Source organism: Callorhinus ursinus, unplaced genomic scaffold (genome assembly GCF_003265705.2).
Source record: "Callorhinus ursinus isolate GAN/ISIS: 27379988/994484 unplaced genomic scaffold, GSC_fseal_2.0 scaffold10, whole genome shotgun sequence".
Lineage (NCBI taxonomy): Eukaryota > Metazoa > Chordata > Mammalia > Carnivora > Otariidae > Callorhinus > Callorhinus ursinus.
This window is the reverse complement of record NW_027397072.1, coordinates 49,760,834-49,777,195: the sequence shown is the minus strand read 5'-3', so window position 1 is coordinate 49,777,195 and position 16,362 is coordinate 49,760,834. Positions and strand designations below refer to the sequence as shown.

General features: G+C 43.4%; 1 pseudogene; it reads left to right on the top strand.

The window, feature by feature from the left end:
- Positions 1–2,835: 2,835 nt before the first annotated feature.
- On the top strand, positions 2,836–16,071 carry LOC141373638 (formin-binding protein 1-like; annotated as a pseudogene).
- The last annotated feature ends 291 nt before the right edge of the window (positions 16,072–16,362 follow it).

Genomic DNA, 16,362 nt, shown 5'->3' with positions numbered 1-16,362 from the left:
AAAACCACAATGAGATATCACCTCACACCTGTCAGAATGGATAAAATAAAAAACACAAGAAACAAGTGTTGACAAGGATGTGGAGAAAAAGGAACCCCTGTGCACTGTTGGTGGGAGTGTGAACTGGTACAGCCACTGTGGAAGACAGTATGGAGGTTCCTCAAGAAATTAATAATAGAATTACCATATAATCCAGTAATCATATTACTGGGTATTTACCCAAAAAGAGGAAAACACTAATCTGAAAGGATACATGAACCACAATGTTTATTGCAGCATTTTTTACAATAGCCAAATTACAGAAATAGATTAAGTATCCATCAATAGAAGAATGGATAAAGAAGATATACAATATATATCTGATATATATCTTAGATCTTTACACACACACACACACACACACACACACACACACACACACACACACGAATATTACTCAGCCATCAAAAAGAATGAAATCTTGTCATTTGCAACACCAGGGATAGATCTAGAGAGTATAATGCTAAGCAAATTAAGTCAGAAAAAGACAAATACCATATGATTTCATTCATATGTGAAATTCAAGAAACGAATAAAAAAAGAGACAAGCCAAAAACAAAATGACTCCGAACCACAGAGAACAAAGAGATGTTTACCATGGGGGAAGCAGGAGGGCAGGAATGGCTGAACTAGGTGAAGGGGGTTAAGAGTACATTTATCTTGATGAGCACAGAGCAATGCATAGAATTGCTGAATCACTATACTGTACACTTGAAACTAATTTAACACTGTATGTTTATTGGAATTAAAATAAAACAGGGGCGCCTGGGTGGCTCAGTCGGTTGCATGCCCCACTCTTGGTTTCAGCTCAGTTTATGATCTCAGAGTCAGGAGAGTGAGCCCTGCCTTGGGATCTGTGCTCAGGGGGATGTCTGCTTGAGATTCTCTCCCTCTGCTTTTCCCCCTGCTAATGTGCTCTCTCTCTAAACACAAATAAATCTTGGGGCGCCTGGGTGGCTCAGTCGGTTAAGCGTCTGCCTTCGGCTCAGGTCCTGATCTCAGGGTCCTGGGATCGAGTCCTGCTGGGAGCCTGCTTGTCCCTCTGCCTCTCCCCCGCCTCATGCTCTCACTCTCCCTCCTTCTCTCTCAAATAAATAAAATCTTTTTTAAAAAATTAAAAAATAAAAATAAATCTTTAAAAAAAATAAAATTAAGCAAAATAAACCAAAACAAAGTAGGATAAACACAGATGCTCTTGAGAGGGGCAGTCTCAGTCTTCCCTGTGGCCCTACCGGCTTTCCTTCCGAGGCCTCAGACAGCCGCTTGGTCTCAACTATGACCCCGCTGTGATGATTTCCAAAATCATGTCTAGCTCTGACCTCCCTCATGAGTTCAGGCTGCTGGGTAGCTCTGGGTAGCCGTTTTGCAGGGCCAAAGCCTTAACACACCAAACACTGACCTCTCCACTTCCTGCCATACCTTCCTTTGGCTGTTGATGGCATCATCATTCTCCTGGTCATATCCTGACACCTACCAAGTCTGGATTTTACCCCCTCAGTGTCCTCAATGCTGCTCCTCCTTGCCAACATTATTAGCAGCTCACACCTTGCAGTCGCACAGGGTGTGCACTGCACAAGTCTGGGCAGGGGTGGGGGGTGAGCACCATTCATATGGACTACCACATGGGCCTCGATCATTGGCATAGAGTCCTCCCACCATGGGCAGGGGCTTGCTGGAAGAGGACCACAGCAGGCCCTTCTAAAGCTGGTGGCGCAGGACAGAGGCCTCTCATAACTTGGTCTAAAAATGAGACCTTTCAGAAGATTGAGTGACCCACCCAAGACCATCCAGCTAGGGAGTGGCAAAACCCAGACTCAAACCCAGGTGTGTCTGACATGAAAGTTTGTGCCCTGCCCAACTATACCCCCCCACTTCTTCTGCACCTTAGGAGCTGTGTACTCAAGGGATACCATTGTTCTACTGGCAGGAACCTACCCCCAAGCAGAGCTTAAGGCATGGCCGGCAGCCCGGGGGCCTGGAGGCATAAGAGGCAGAGGCTGCAACAAGGGGGCTCTGCAGAAAGTTGTGCTCTTGCACTTTTTCAACAAGTGTCAGTAGTTGAAAGCCTGCTGTCCTGTCTCTATTTGATCTCTCTGCCCACCTCACCAAAACCAATCTTACCCAGATAATAGTCATAAAAACCAAATCAGATGATACAATTTCCCTGTAACATCCTCACTGCTCCGCACTTGGTACAGCTCTCAGGATAAGGTGCGCCATCCCGGCTTTGTCGCGGGGCCCTGCAGCCCCCGGCCGGGCTCGCACCTGTAGTACCACCGCAGGCCAGGCGGGGTCTTCTCGCCATCGGATTACTGCCTCAGCGCCTCCTGCTCCTAGTGGCTTCTCAAATACCAAGGGGCTTTCAGGCTAATGGTAGTGCAAGTAATACCACCGAAAACTCATTCCTTTTAAAATCTATTAAAATATTACATAAACTATAAAACTCCAAATAAGTTATCAATAAGAACAAAAAGATCAACAAGATTTTACTCAAAGAAGTCCGAATAAATAGGAAGACAAGTTATCTGAAACAAAACAAAAAAACCTTTTGCCGCACAAAGAACAACATTAAGAATGCAAAGACAGCAAGTCCTTTGCAAGCAAGACACAAGGTTAGATGGTGACTGCAATCTATTTTCAAAAAGATGAAAAAGAATATCTCACCTACTCAACAAAGTCAAGATTACTTGATAACAGACCAAACAGTGTCTATGCTGAAAGCGTAACTGATATGCAGAGAACAGAATAACCAAAGCAGATGATCCAACAGCTATTTAACGGGAAGGAATATACGGGATGACGCACGAGGCCATAAAAGACCATGGGAAGAGAGTGCTGAAGGGCCTCCTGAGAACATGCAGAGTCCCCGTACAGGACACAGGATACATGCTTCTGAATCAGTAATCCAAGGTCGTTGGGAACAGAAATATTCTGAACGAGGTCAGATGAGAACGGGCACCTCCAAGGCACCACAGGCTGTGGCTCATGCCAGAGAAGTGAGAGTCTCGGAAATTCACTTCCTCCTGATCACCTGAAGACACATTTCTGCAAAGACCTTTAGACTCTTCGGCATGTTCGCATTCAGAACCTGGAGCAAAAGCTGCTGCCCCTTGTCCCAGAGCCGCTCACTCCGTAGCTGGTACGGAGCACCTTGCTCTCGGCAGCTGCTGTCCTGGGTGCTGGGCATATGGAGCCAGGCCCACACAACCAAGCAGTTGCATGGATATTTTAATATTAACGTGGACCGTATATTTTAACAGCTAGTTAAATATATCCTCACTGCTCTTCTCTTTCGGGAGTTTCCTAGCTGTTCTTGCATGTTTATTTTTCTATGTGAACTTTGGAATGAACCTGCCTAGTGCCAGGAAAGAAATACTTGTTGACACTTTTATTTGACTCACATTAAATTTACAAGTTACTTAGAACTGACGTTTTTACGCGGTTGAGTCCTTCTATATAAGAACAAGATTACATTTTCCATTTGTCCAAGTCCACTTCCCGGTCACTTACAAATTAACACACACGGAGTGCAGGGCGGGCATGTAGGTGAGGAGTGATGGGGGGCGGGGGGCTGGAGGAGACCCAGGAGGCAGCCCCTGCATGACGCGTGACAAGGGGATGAGATGGGGGGTGGCCGGGGAGGGACCCACAAGGAGCCGTGCCCCTGGGAAGCACCCCTTCCCCCTGCCCTCCTGCACCTGGCCTGGGGCACAGAGGGATCAGTTTGACTTAGAAAACCACACACAGTGAGAAATTGCTATTCTTGAAAAATATATCCCATGTGTCAGGGAAGGAACAGAGATCGACTCAGCTATGCAGAGCAACTCAGGACCGTTTGAAGAAATACCAACCTCAAAAGAAGTTGAAGGAGGAAGAAGAATACAAGCACACATCATGGAAAGCTTTCCCTTCCACCCTGTGAGCCAAATGAGTGATCACACGGGGCATCCCTAATCGAGCCACCACAACTTGACATCACAGACAACTGTGGAATGCGTGGGCTGTGGCCAAGACCTGTGCGGGTTGGGAATGGCACTCTCGTGAATCACGGAAGACAGATGCTCACCGGAAGCAACTTAAATCAAGTCAAAGACGATTTGAGCAAGATTGCAGAAAGACTGGCAGAGCTCAGCAGTGTTTTGAGAAAATGATGCTGACGGGAATGTTTTAAAAGGTAGATGGTGAAAAGGCACACCACCAAGTTCGAAGGCATTGCCAATGGCAGAGGACAGCGATGCAGAATACGCCTCAATTCTCCAAGAAATGCTACCATGTGCTGCGTGAATATTAACATCCTCACAGTTCCAACATCTTGCAGAAAACACAAAGAGTGGAGGCAAGGAGGAGAGTGAGATTGGGAGAATCAGTGAAGACATGCAGAGATTGATCAGCGGGCGATAGCAATCAATGAAAAGTTCTCGGAGAGAACAGGAAAAGCAGCTGAATCAGTGATCTGGAAAATGTCACAGCTTGTAATAGAAACTGTCAGGTCAGAGTTTGAGCCTCGCAGAGACACACCTGAGGATGACACTCAGCCAAAGAAGTGTACTGTGTCTGAGAACAGTCTTTCCAATTCCAGAGAAGGCAAACCAGAGGTCAAATCTGTTAGCAAATCCAAAAAGAAGTTACGGCTGTTTATAAGAATAAATAAGTCTCCCAAACAGAAAAAGGAACTCACTGCTTCAGTGAATTCATGATCTTCAAACTCCAAATTCACTGCTTCAAAAGCCTCAAATGCAGGGGCTACAATGCTAGAGGATTTCAGTAATCTTCCACCTCAACAAAGAAGGAAGAAGCTATAAAAGAAAGTCAGTGAATTAAATAAAGAAATCCAGATGGAGATGGATCAAAGAGATGGCATAACAAAGATAAAGAATGACTCTCTAAAGAATCCTCAAATAGGAGACCCAGCCAGTTTGGGTCAGAGATTAACAGAAGTTGCCCCAAAATATAGAAAAACTGTGACAAAGTCTGGCTGGCTGAGGTTTAAGGCAGGATCCCAGCACCAAGCGAATGGGCCTGACAACAGAGGAAAATGTACAAAACCCCCAAACCCCAAATAATGGTGCACAAGCCTGGGGAGCCACAGAGGAGTCAAGTTGGGAGAGTGAGGTGCAGGTTCTGGGCATGGATTTTAACAGTGAGTTTGAGGACAAGGAACCCCTTCCCACCATGGAAACATGTAAAGCTCTGCATCTGTGAAGGGCAGAATAAAGGAGGCATCCCGGCCGCTGGGGCAGAACCACCGGACAGTGGAGAAAGGAAGTGAGCAGGGTTATGTTCCTACTTTCTTTGTCAGAGTCTGTTTGGACAAAAATGCCAAAGGTGCTAAGACATAGATTTGTATCTCTTTTAAAACTTAAAACAACAACAACAACAACTGGAATTGTCTCTCCCCACAACTGTGATTGTTACAGGCAGTTCTTCAAAACACAGGATGGATGGAGAGCGCCACAGTCTATGTTTTTACAGACCACCATAGTAGGCTTTTAGGCATCGTACACCTGAGTTTCCCTCAGCCACATTTTTGTTCTAGCTAGACAATGATTTCATTGCTTGAATACATGGACAAATTTATGCCACCAGGGAGGAGGCTGTGGATGACTCAAATTTCCAACTGGGGGCGAGGTGGTGGGGGGAAGGACTTGTTCGGTCTTCAAATATCGAGCTGTCCAGTGATTATGGCTCTTGATCAGAATATAGTCCAAATTTAGCATCCTTACCCTTTCTGTTCCTCTCAAGAGGCTTGTAAATAACAACAGCTTTCTTAATCACATGGTAGAGATCCTCAGGAGCATAGGAGAAAGTCCTTTGGCCTTAAGAACTCTCAAGATCGTACTGTCTGTCACAAAACATGCTTGTGAACACCAAGCGAGTCTCTCCGGATCACACCGATTTCCCGGCAGCGTGCACGCGACCCATGGCAGCGACGTCCACATAGCGGAAAAGAGCCCAGCTATTTTGGACTCTAATCCAGTCTCTCTTGCTTAGAGGAAGCTTTACACCGAAAGCTTTACAACTGTGCCTTTCAGAATCTGATACACCTTTTTTCTTTTGGCAGCATCTGTATACAACAACAAAGTTGGATTCTACCTTCTAACCATTATTTCTTAACCAAAAAGGATAGCCTCACGGGGGTGCAGAAGACTTCAGCTCCCTTATGCATATACAGTGTTTACCATGTAAAATATAATCCACTCACCACAACTTGACATCAGCGTGTGAGGAGGGTTATGTTCCTACCTTCTTTGTCAGAGTTGACATCAGAATGTTACATTTTATAACTTAATAAATTGACCTAAGCTAGTTTGTTAAATTTTCCCATCATTTACTTAGGTGAAATCAGGAACAAAATGAAGTCTCACCCTTCCTGAGTACAGAAGTAAATGAGAAAATACACTGGTAATAAACCTTCATATTTTTCCTTAAATGCAGTTAAGATCATGGTCAGTTCATCGTGATTATGCTAACATGTCTATTTTGTCCCACATAACCAGTTGAAATCTGGGAAAGTTTGGACAATCAACCTATTGATTTTTACACATGACATCAGTTGACCTCTCTCCACAGAACTAACACAGTAGATAAGATGTTCTCATGCTGGGTAGACATGTTTATGTGCAAATAGTGCTTGTCTACTTCTCAACCACCTCGGTTCTGATTCAGCCGGTTTTGTGGCAAGAGGAGCTGTATTCAGCTCTGACTTCCCTAGGCTGGCCTCCAACTAGAATACAGTGTGGTAGTAGCTACAGTCACACACGGATGCTCAGCATAGTGCTTCTCAAAGGGCGGATTTTTAAAATCATTGGCATCTTTACAACTTCACTTTCAAATTGACTGGGATTATTTAAAAAAACATTTTATTTATTTATTTGATACACAGAGAGAGAGCAGAAGCAGGGGGAGCGGCAGGCAGAGGGAGAGGGAGAAGCAGGCTTCCCGCCGAGCAGGGAGCCCGATGCGGGGCTTGATCCCAGGACCCTGGGACCATGACCTGAGCTGAAGGCAGGCACTTAATCAACTGAGCCACCCAGGTGCCCCTTGACTGGGATTTTTAAAAAGCAATAAAAGTAAAGGCTCATTTTAGAAAATAGTATGATTAGTTTTAGCCAGAATAAAATAAAATTTTCTCACCAACTTTAAAAACCTGCCCACATAGGATTTGCATGCTTAAATTGGCCCTGAAGCACGAGGATGGATAGTGAAACTAGTCACGTGCATAGACAGCTACCAAGCCTAGGGTTTAACCATGCTCAGTAATGAGATCTACCCAGAGATCAGAGAACCAGCTATTAAGTTAAATGGGTCAGAAGAAAGGTGTCAGGTTGAGATGCTCTTCTTCTTCTTCTTCTTTTGAGATATATTTATTCATTTCCTTCCTACTTTTAGACAGGAAAATTAGCTTCTTGTTTCTACATTATGGGCTCATTTCATAAGGTCAAATCAGAGGATCAGAAAGTGGCAGGAAGGAGTCACGCTTGCTGCTCCGGCTGGTTCATGTTGCAAGGTCCCAGCAGTGAGGTGGCTCACATTTTATAAGGGCTACCAAAGTGAAATGTTGTGGACTTAAAATGACAGCCTGACTTACAACTATACAATTTTCTAAATTTTGTAATTAAAAGCTCTATTGAATTATGCCTTTACTGACATGATATTGGTAACGCCGCTCATCTTGACCCAGACCTCTGCAGGGGAATCCAGTTCTCTTTTTCATGCATTGTAGCAAAAAAATCAGCTGATACTCAAACCATGCGGATTTGTTTTAATGAGCCAGAAATGCTTCTCCTCACTGCAGCACCAGTAGATTCCTAGCTTCAGACATTTAACCAAATGAAGAGGAGAACAAAGATATAAAAAAAATCTGACCTTCCCATCCCAGATGAGGAGCTCATTTCCAAACTGTTAGCTACCAGAGAAGGCAAAATAAACACTGAAAAAGCCTAAAACGGGGCAAGTCAACATTAGCTTCTAAAAAGCCTGCCTTGAAAAACATCCTGTTCTTTGAACCTTTTTTTTTCTTTAGAGTTGTGCAAATTTGATTCAGAAAATAGCTCAGTTGGTTTGTACAGGCTGGGGCAGGCGGCTGTGTGCATAAATGTATGAGCCTTAGTGTGTGTTGTAAGCCTCAGCTCCAAGAACAGAGGAAGATGTGGGGCAGGGGTGGGGCAGTTTAAGATATTTTGTATTTTCAGTTCCGCTAGTCAATGCCTGAAGTATTAGAAAAAGTACAATTTCCAAGGCGTCAGAACTTTCTACTTCCATCTCAAGTATTCTTTTTCTTCCAACAGTTCTCTGTTAGATAAAAGGACAATCTCAGCTTGTTTATCAAGTTTTCTTCCTTTGTTTCACAAGTTACTAATTACACGGTTACAGGTTAATGATGTGCGTGGAGAAGCCTTTTCTACCTAAACTTGTTTATAAATCTACCAAACCTCACCCAGGACAATGCCCTCCTTTCAACCCATCCTGTCTGAGGGAAACTGCTACTTTCTGATGCCTCTAACTCAGGGCACCTGTTTTATTTTTAATATTGCTGGTGCACTTTTTTGGTGTGGTGTCTAAGATGTGACTATTTCATGTTTGCCAAAATGTCTAGGATAGAGTAACTTTTTTCTTTTTCTTTTTTTTTTTAAAAGATTGTATTTATTTATTTGAGAGAGAATGAGCGATAGAGAGCACGAGAGGGAAGAGTGTCAGAGGGAGAAGCAGACTCCCTGCTGAGCAGGGAGCCCGATGCGGGACTTGGTCCCGGGACTCGAGGATCATGACCCGAGCTGAAGGCAGTCACTTAACCAACTGAGCCACCCAGGCGCCCTAGGATAGAGTAACTTTCAATTGGCCATGTGGATGGTGACTTCTTTTGCAGTTTTGTCTTTGTTATAAAAATTGCTTTCTGTAGCAAAAACCAGTAATAGATATGCAAACAATTAAGAGAAAGGAATCCAAGTATATCACTAAAGAAAGCCAGCAAACTGTGAGAGAAGAGAGCAAGAGAAGGAACAGAGAAGAACTACAAAAACAACCATAAAACAAGCAACAAAATGGCAATAAATTCATTCCTATCAATAATTACTTTGAATGTAAATGGACTAAAAACTCCAGTCAAAAGACAAAGTAACAGAATGGATAAAATGCAAGACCCATCTATAGGCTGCCTGCCAGAGATTCATTTCAGACCTGAAGACATCTGCAAATTCAAAGTGAAGGGATGGAAAAGCATTTATCACACAAATGGAAGGGAAAAGAAAGCCCGGATAGCAATACTTATTTGGATAAAATAAACTTTAAAACAAAGACTGTAACAAGGGACAATGAAGGACACTACATAATCATAAAGGGAAAAATCCAACAAGAAGATACAATTATAAATATTTATGCAACCAACAGGGGAGCACCCAAATACATAAAGCAGTTAAAAACAAATATAAAGGAAGTAATTAATACAATAATATAGGGGACTTTAACACCCCACTTACACCAATGGGCAGATCATCCAAACAGAAAATCAACAAGGAAACATTGCCTTTGAATAACACATTGGGCCAGATGGCTCTAACAGATATTCAAAACATTCAATCCTGAAACAGTGGATTACACATTCTTTTCAAGTGCACACAGAACATTCTCCAGATCACGTCAGGACACAAAACAAGTCTCAACACACTCAAAAAGACTAAAGTCATACCATGCATCTTTTCTGACCACAATGCTATGAAACTAGAAGTCAACCACAAGAAAAAAATATGGAAAGAGCACAACTACATGGAGGTTAAATAACATGCTACTAAATAATGAATGGGTTAACCAAGAAATTAATTAAATTTAAAAAAATACATGGAAACGAAATGAAAACACAATGATCCAAAACCTTTGGGATGCAGCAAAAGCTGTTCTAAGAGGGAAGTTAATAGCAATCCACGCCTACCTCAAGAAGCAAAAAAAATCTCAAACAATCTAACCTTACACCTACAGGAGCTAGAACAAGAAGAATAAACAAAACCCAAAACCAGTAAAGGAAGGAAATAATAAAGATTGGAACAGAAATAAACAAAATAGAAACCAAAAAACAATAGAACAGATCAATGAAACCAGGAGCTGGTTCTTTGAAAACTGATAAACCTTTGAACACTCATTGAGAGAGAGAGAGAGAGAGAGGACTCAAATGAAATCAGAGTGAAACAGGAGTAATAACAATTGACACAACAGAAATTCAAAGAATTATAAAGAATATTATGAAAAATTATATGACAAAAAAACTGGATAATCTAAAAGAAATGGATAAATTCCTAGAAACATACAATCTTCCAAAACGGACCCAGGAAGAAACCGAAAATCTGAACAGATCAATTACTAGTACAAAATTGGATTGGTAATCAAAAAACTACCAAAAAATAAAAGTCCATGGCTTGACTATCTGGTAAATTCTACCAAATATTTTTTTAAATATTTTTATTTTTAAGTAATCTCTACACGCAATGTGGGGCTCACACTTACAACTGTGAGATCAAGAGTTGCACACTCTACCAACTGAGTCAGCCAGGTACCCCCTCTACCAAACATTTAAAGAAGAGTTAATAACTATACTTCTCAAACTAGTCCAAAAAAATAGAAGGGGAAAGAAAGCTTCCAGATTCATACTATGAGGCCAGCGTTACCCTGATACCAAAACGAGAGAAGACACTACAAAAAAAGAATGACAGGCCACTATCTCAGGTGAACACAGACACAAAAATCCTCGACAAAATATTAGCAAACTGAATCCAACAATACGTTGGAAAAAAATCAATCATTTACCACAATCAACGGGAGTTACTCCTGGGATGCAAGCGTGGTTCAATATATACAAATCAATCAATATGATACATCACATCAACAAGAGAAGGGATAAAAACCATATGATCATTTCAATTGATGCAGAAAAAGCATTTGGCAGTGTACAACATCCATTCATGATAAAAACCCTCTGCAGGGGCACCTGGGTGGCTCAGTCTCTTAAGTGTCTGCCTTCAGCTCAGATCATGATCCCAGGATCCTGGGATGGAGTCCCACATCTGGCTCCCTGCTCATCAGGGAGCCTGCTTCTTCCTCTCCCTCTGCCACTCCCTCTGCTTGTGCTCTCTCGCACACTCTCTCATCCTCTCAAATAAATAAATGCAATCTTAAAAAAAAAAAAAACCTCTGAAGAGTAGGTTTAGAGGGAACATACCTCAACATAATAAAAGCCATATATGAAAACCCACAGCTAACATCACATGCAATGGTGAAAAACTGAGAGCTTTTCTCCCAAGATCAGGAATAAGACAAGGATATCCCCTCCCACCACTTTTATTCAACATAGTACTGGAAGTCCTAGCCACAGCAATTAGACAAGAAAAAGGAATAATAGGCATCCAACTTGGCAAGGAAGAAGTAAAATGTTCACTATTTGTAGATGACATGACACCAAATACAGAAAACCCTAAAGACTCCACCAAAAAACAAAACAAAACACTAGAACTGATACATTAATTCAGTGAGGTTGCAGGATACAAAATCAATATATAGAAATCTGATGCATCTCTATACAGTATAATGCAGTAGGAGAAAGGGAAATTTAAAAAACAATCCCATTTACAATTGCACTAAATATAATAAAATACCTAGGAATAAACTCAACCAAGGAGGTGAAAAACCTGTACTTTGAAAACTATAAAACATTAATGAAAGAAATTGAAGAGGATGCAAAGAAATGGAAAGACATTCCATGCTCATGGATTGGGAGAACAAATAGTGTTAAAATGCCCATACTACCCAAAGCAATCTACAGATTTAATGCAATTCCCATCAAAATACCAACAGCATTTTTCACAGAACTAGAATTTGAATGCAGCCACAAAAGACCCCAAATAGCCAAAGCAATCCTGAAAAAGAGCACAGCTGGAGGAATTGCAATCCAGATTTCAAGATATACTACCAAAGTATAATGATTAAAACAGTATGGTACTGGCACAAAAACAGACACCTTTAGTTAAAAATAATTACCATATGAACCAGCAATTCCACTACTGGGTATTTACCCAAAGAATAGGCAAATACTAATTTGAAAAGATATATGCACCCCTGTGTTTACTGCAGCATTATTTGCAGTAGCCAAATTATGGAAGTAACCCAGGTAACCATGGATAGATGAATGGCTAAAGAAGATGTGGGGGGTGTGTGTGTGTATGCACGTGCCTGTGTGCGTGTGCTGGAGTATTACTCAGCCATGAAAAAGAATGAAATCTTGCCATTTGCAACAATGTGAATGAATCTAGGGAATATAATGCTAAGTGAAATAAGTCAATCAGAGAAAGACATACTATATGATTTCACTTGTATGTGGAATTTAGGAAACAAAACAAATGAACAACGGGGAAAAAAGACAAACCAAAAACCAGACTCTTAACTATAGAGAACCGATGGTTACCAGAGAGGAGATGGGGGGCAAATCACAAAATGGGTGATCAGGATTAAAGACTACACATATGATGAGCACCGAGTAATGTATAGAATAACTGAATCACTATATTATACACCTGAAACCAATATAACCTTGTATGTTAATTACACTGGAATTAAATTTTTAAATGATCAAATGAAATCAGGGATATGAGAATGTTTTTTTAAGATTATTTATTTATTTCACAGAGAGACACACAGCGAGAGAGGGAACACAAGGAGAGGGGATGGGAGAGGGAGAAGCAGGCTTCCTGCTGTGCAGGGAGCCCAATGCGGGGCTCTATCGCAGGACTCTGGGATCATGACCTGAGCCGAAGTCAGACGCTTAATGACTAAGCCACCCAGGCGCCCCGGGATATGAGAATATTATACAAATTGCTTTAAGCTTAAAAAACTAAGCTATTATTTATGCTCAACTCCAAACATTTTTCCCAGAAGGGGAAACACACTGAAAATCTGAAATCCCTACACACCCAAGTGTTTACTAATATGGGTACAGTTCCAGGGTGCCCTGAAAGAAAAGGTTTCCTGTGACCACATGTGGTTGAGGAATATGTTTTTGGCGACTAAGGCACAGTTCTTCTTAAATCTAAGATAAGCAGAGGCTTGTCTCTTTTTTTTTTTAAATTTTATTTATTTTAAGTACCTCTACACCCAACATGGGGCTGGAACTCACTATCCAGAGAACAAGAGTCGTATGCTCCTCTGACTGAACCAGCCAGGGGCCCCAAACAGAAGCTTGTCTTTAATGACAAAAAAAAAAAAATTGCTTCTGTCAAACACATCCATGATTTCCCCCCAGAATATATTGGTATGCACTGCTATTTAAAAATTGAAAGGTCATCGAAAGCAAGAAAATTCTGAGAAACCGTCAGGGCCAAGAAGAATCGAAGGAGACAGGACAACGACATGTAATGTGGTGTTGTGGAGGGGGCACTGGGAACTAGATATTAAGGAAAAACTAAGGAGATCTGAACAAACTATGGGCTTTAATTTGTAATATTGTATCAAAATCAGTTCGTTAATTGTAACAAATGTACCACACTAATCTCAACCGTTAAGAGGAGGGGAAACGGTGGGGAATATACCAGGCATTCTGTACTCTCCTGTCCATTTTTCTGTAAATCTAAAATAGTTCTGAAAACAGTTATATAACTGTCCTAAAAACCGTTTACTTAAAAAAAGCTAACATTATTACTTGAACTTCAGTTGTTCTCACTTTTTACTTTTTCATCCATTTGTTTAGCTGGCTATTCGGCTCCCTGAGGACCTCTGTGTTTTTATGACTGCTGGGGAGGTGGCTGAGGCCAAAGACCATTACAGACGCTCCGGTTCTGAACAAACGGCGTTTGAATAAAGGTCAAAGCTGACTGAAGAAACTGGCACCTTTTACTGCCTCCCTAATAAGCATTATATTTTTCTAAAACAAAACAAAATTAAAGTGCATAAATGTTCTTTGAAATTCCCAGTGTCAGGCTATCTCACCACGACCTGAGAAACGCGCTCAATTTCCTGAAAGGAGGTGCCTAATGACAGACTTGATCCCTGACCGGCGTTATTAGAGCAAATGCAAGGAGGAGAGATGGCAGAAGTCGGGCTCTTTCGGTAAGGGGTGAATTGCAAGATACGGATGGCGTGGCTTAAGGCTCTCTGGGTTGCAAGTAAGAAACAATTCTGCTGACTCGAGCCAAAGGTTTCTGACACGCACGCGGGCACATGCGGGGGCGTCCTACCTTGTGGGCCGGAGGGAGCGCAGGGTAGCGAAGCGGTGCGTGGTGCTGCTCCGGAAAACTCGGGAAACTCCCAGCTGGCAGACGCCTGGCTCCTTTTTCCTCGGATCCACGGGCCGGATTCTGCCTGGGGCAACTGGGGGGCCCCCGGGCTCGCCCCCAGCTCTGGTGGCATGGGCGCTCTCCCACCATTCACCCCATGGAGTTGGGGGGTGCGGGCAGCCCCTCTCCCCCCGACCACCAGCAAGGTGGGTAGGAGAGGGAGGGGAGCTGGCAAACTGACGCAGGCGCAACAGCTCCCTGGGAGGAAAGGGGGTGGGCAGGGCAGGCCTCACCCAGGTTTCAGGGCAGAGGTAGGGGGTCTGTCCTGACTCCGGAGGCTCTAAGGCGTGCAGGGCGGCTCACGTCTGTTTTTAACTGCCTGGTCTCTGCCTCGTGGACCTGGGAACGCCCCAGCTGTGAGTATTTTAAACACCCCGGGTGGTTCTCATTTGCAGCAGGATTGAGAATCACTGTCTTTATTCCCCAGTGTCGGCTTCCTCTCAACTCAGATTTGCCAATGCCCCCCTGGCATCTCCCAGGCCACTTTTCCAACTTCCGTTTCTCCTAGACGGATTCTTTCTGTATTTCTTGATTGGAGTGCCCTTATTTCCATCAGCCATGAGCTGTCCTTGGGTCATTTACTCTCGCATTTCCAGTTTGGATTCCCAAGAAGGACAACTGGATTCCTACGCTCTTTGCCAGCGCCAGCATATGGGTGGGGCTTCGTGGCCCCGGGTCCCCTCCCAGGCTGCAGGCCAGCCGGTGCCCTGGCCGCTCGTTCGGTGGTCTAATCAGGGGAGAGAGGGGCACTACATGAGCCCATGGGACCAAAGGGACCTGGGGGAGAGCTGTGCACGGGGCAGTGTCCGTCAGATTGGTTGATCTGGTCAGCAAGCACCTACCTCAAGATGCTTTGGATTTTCCACTGGAAAACTGGACACTGTTTTTAAAAGGACACATGACTCAGAAATTGTACCATCTCATTCCACAAGTAGCACTTAATCAAAAAGCTAAGAGTTGGCTCTATCAGATGCAATGTTATACTCTGGCCACTCCGATTAAATAATTTCTTCTTGTTTAATCAACTAAAAAGAAACTCTGATTCCTCCAACTTTCCTTTTAATTTTGGAGGAAGAACAACAGCAGAGGGGGTAGGGGAGCTACTTGAAAAAGTTCTTGTTGCCAGATTTGGGAACAGACATGTGGCCATGGTAGGGCTGACACATTCCTCTGGACCTGGAGAGTTGCCCAGGGTGGGGAGGCAGCATGAAGCCAGGGAAGACTCCGAGTTTCCCTGGTGTCCCGGACTCCTAGCAGGCCTGCTAGGCCCCATCACCTTTCCCTCTGCTCAAGAATACTTGTTGTTTGTCCCCAGCCTCTTCTTGGAACAGAACCCCCCACTTTTTAAGGCAATTGCTCCTCCCTCCACTCTAACGCCGAGTCCAGAGAGAGGCTGCCGCGTCACATGCCTCCTGGGTGGCTCCTGATTCAAGGCGGGCCGGTCGGAGGCCTTCCCAGGCATTCTTTGGACTGGAACTTGGAAGGAAGGTCTGCCCTTCTCATGGCTTGGACATTAAGTATAAAAAGTAAGAGCCACAGGCAGGACAGTGAGTCATACCCTGGCAGTATATGGTGAACGCCAGTCTACAATAAATATATCTACAATAAAGCTGATCTGCAGAGAGAAGCAGAGAGGAGATGTGGAGACCCAGGGGTGTCGTGAGCTCCTGACGTTGTGCTCCTTTCTGCAGTTCGGCCCTCCCACCTCTCCTCCAGTATGTGAAATGCCCCAGTGTCCTGCCCTTACTGCACAAGTGTACCAGTGTACGCAGTTATCTATTGCTCTAGAACTTACCCTGAAACTTAGTGGCTTCAAATAACAAATATTTATTACCTCCCAGTTTCTGTTAGTCAAGAATTGGGAGTAGCCTAGCTGAGTGGTTCTGGCAAGCTGCAGTCAAGATGTCAGCTGGGGCGACAGTTGTCTGAAGGTTCAACGGTGACTGTGACTTGGAAGGACCCACTTCCAAGATGGTTTACCCAAATGGTTCTTGTTTTGGCAGAAGTTTTGGTG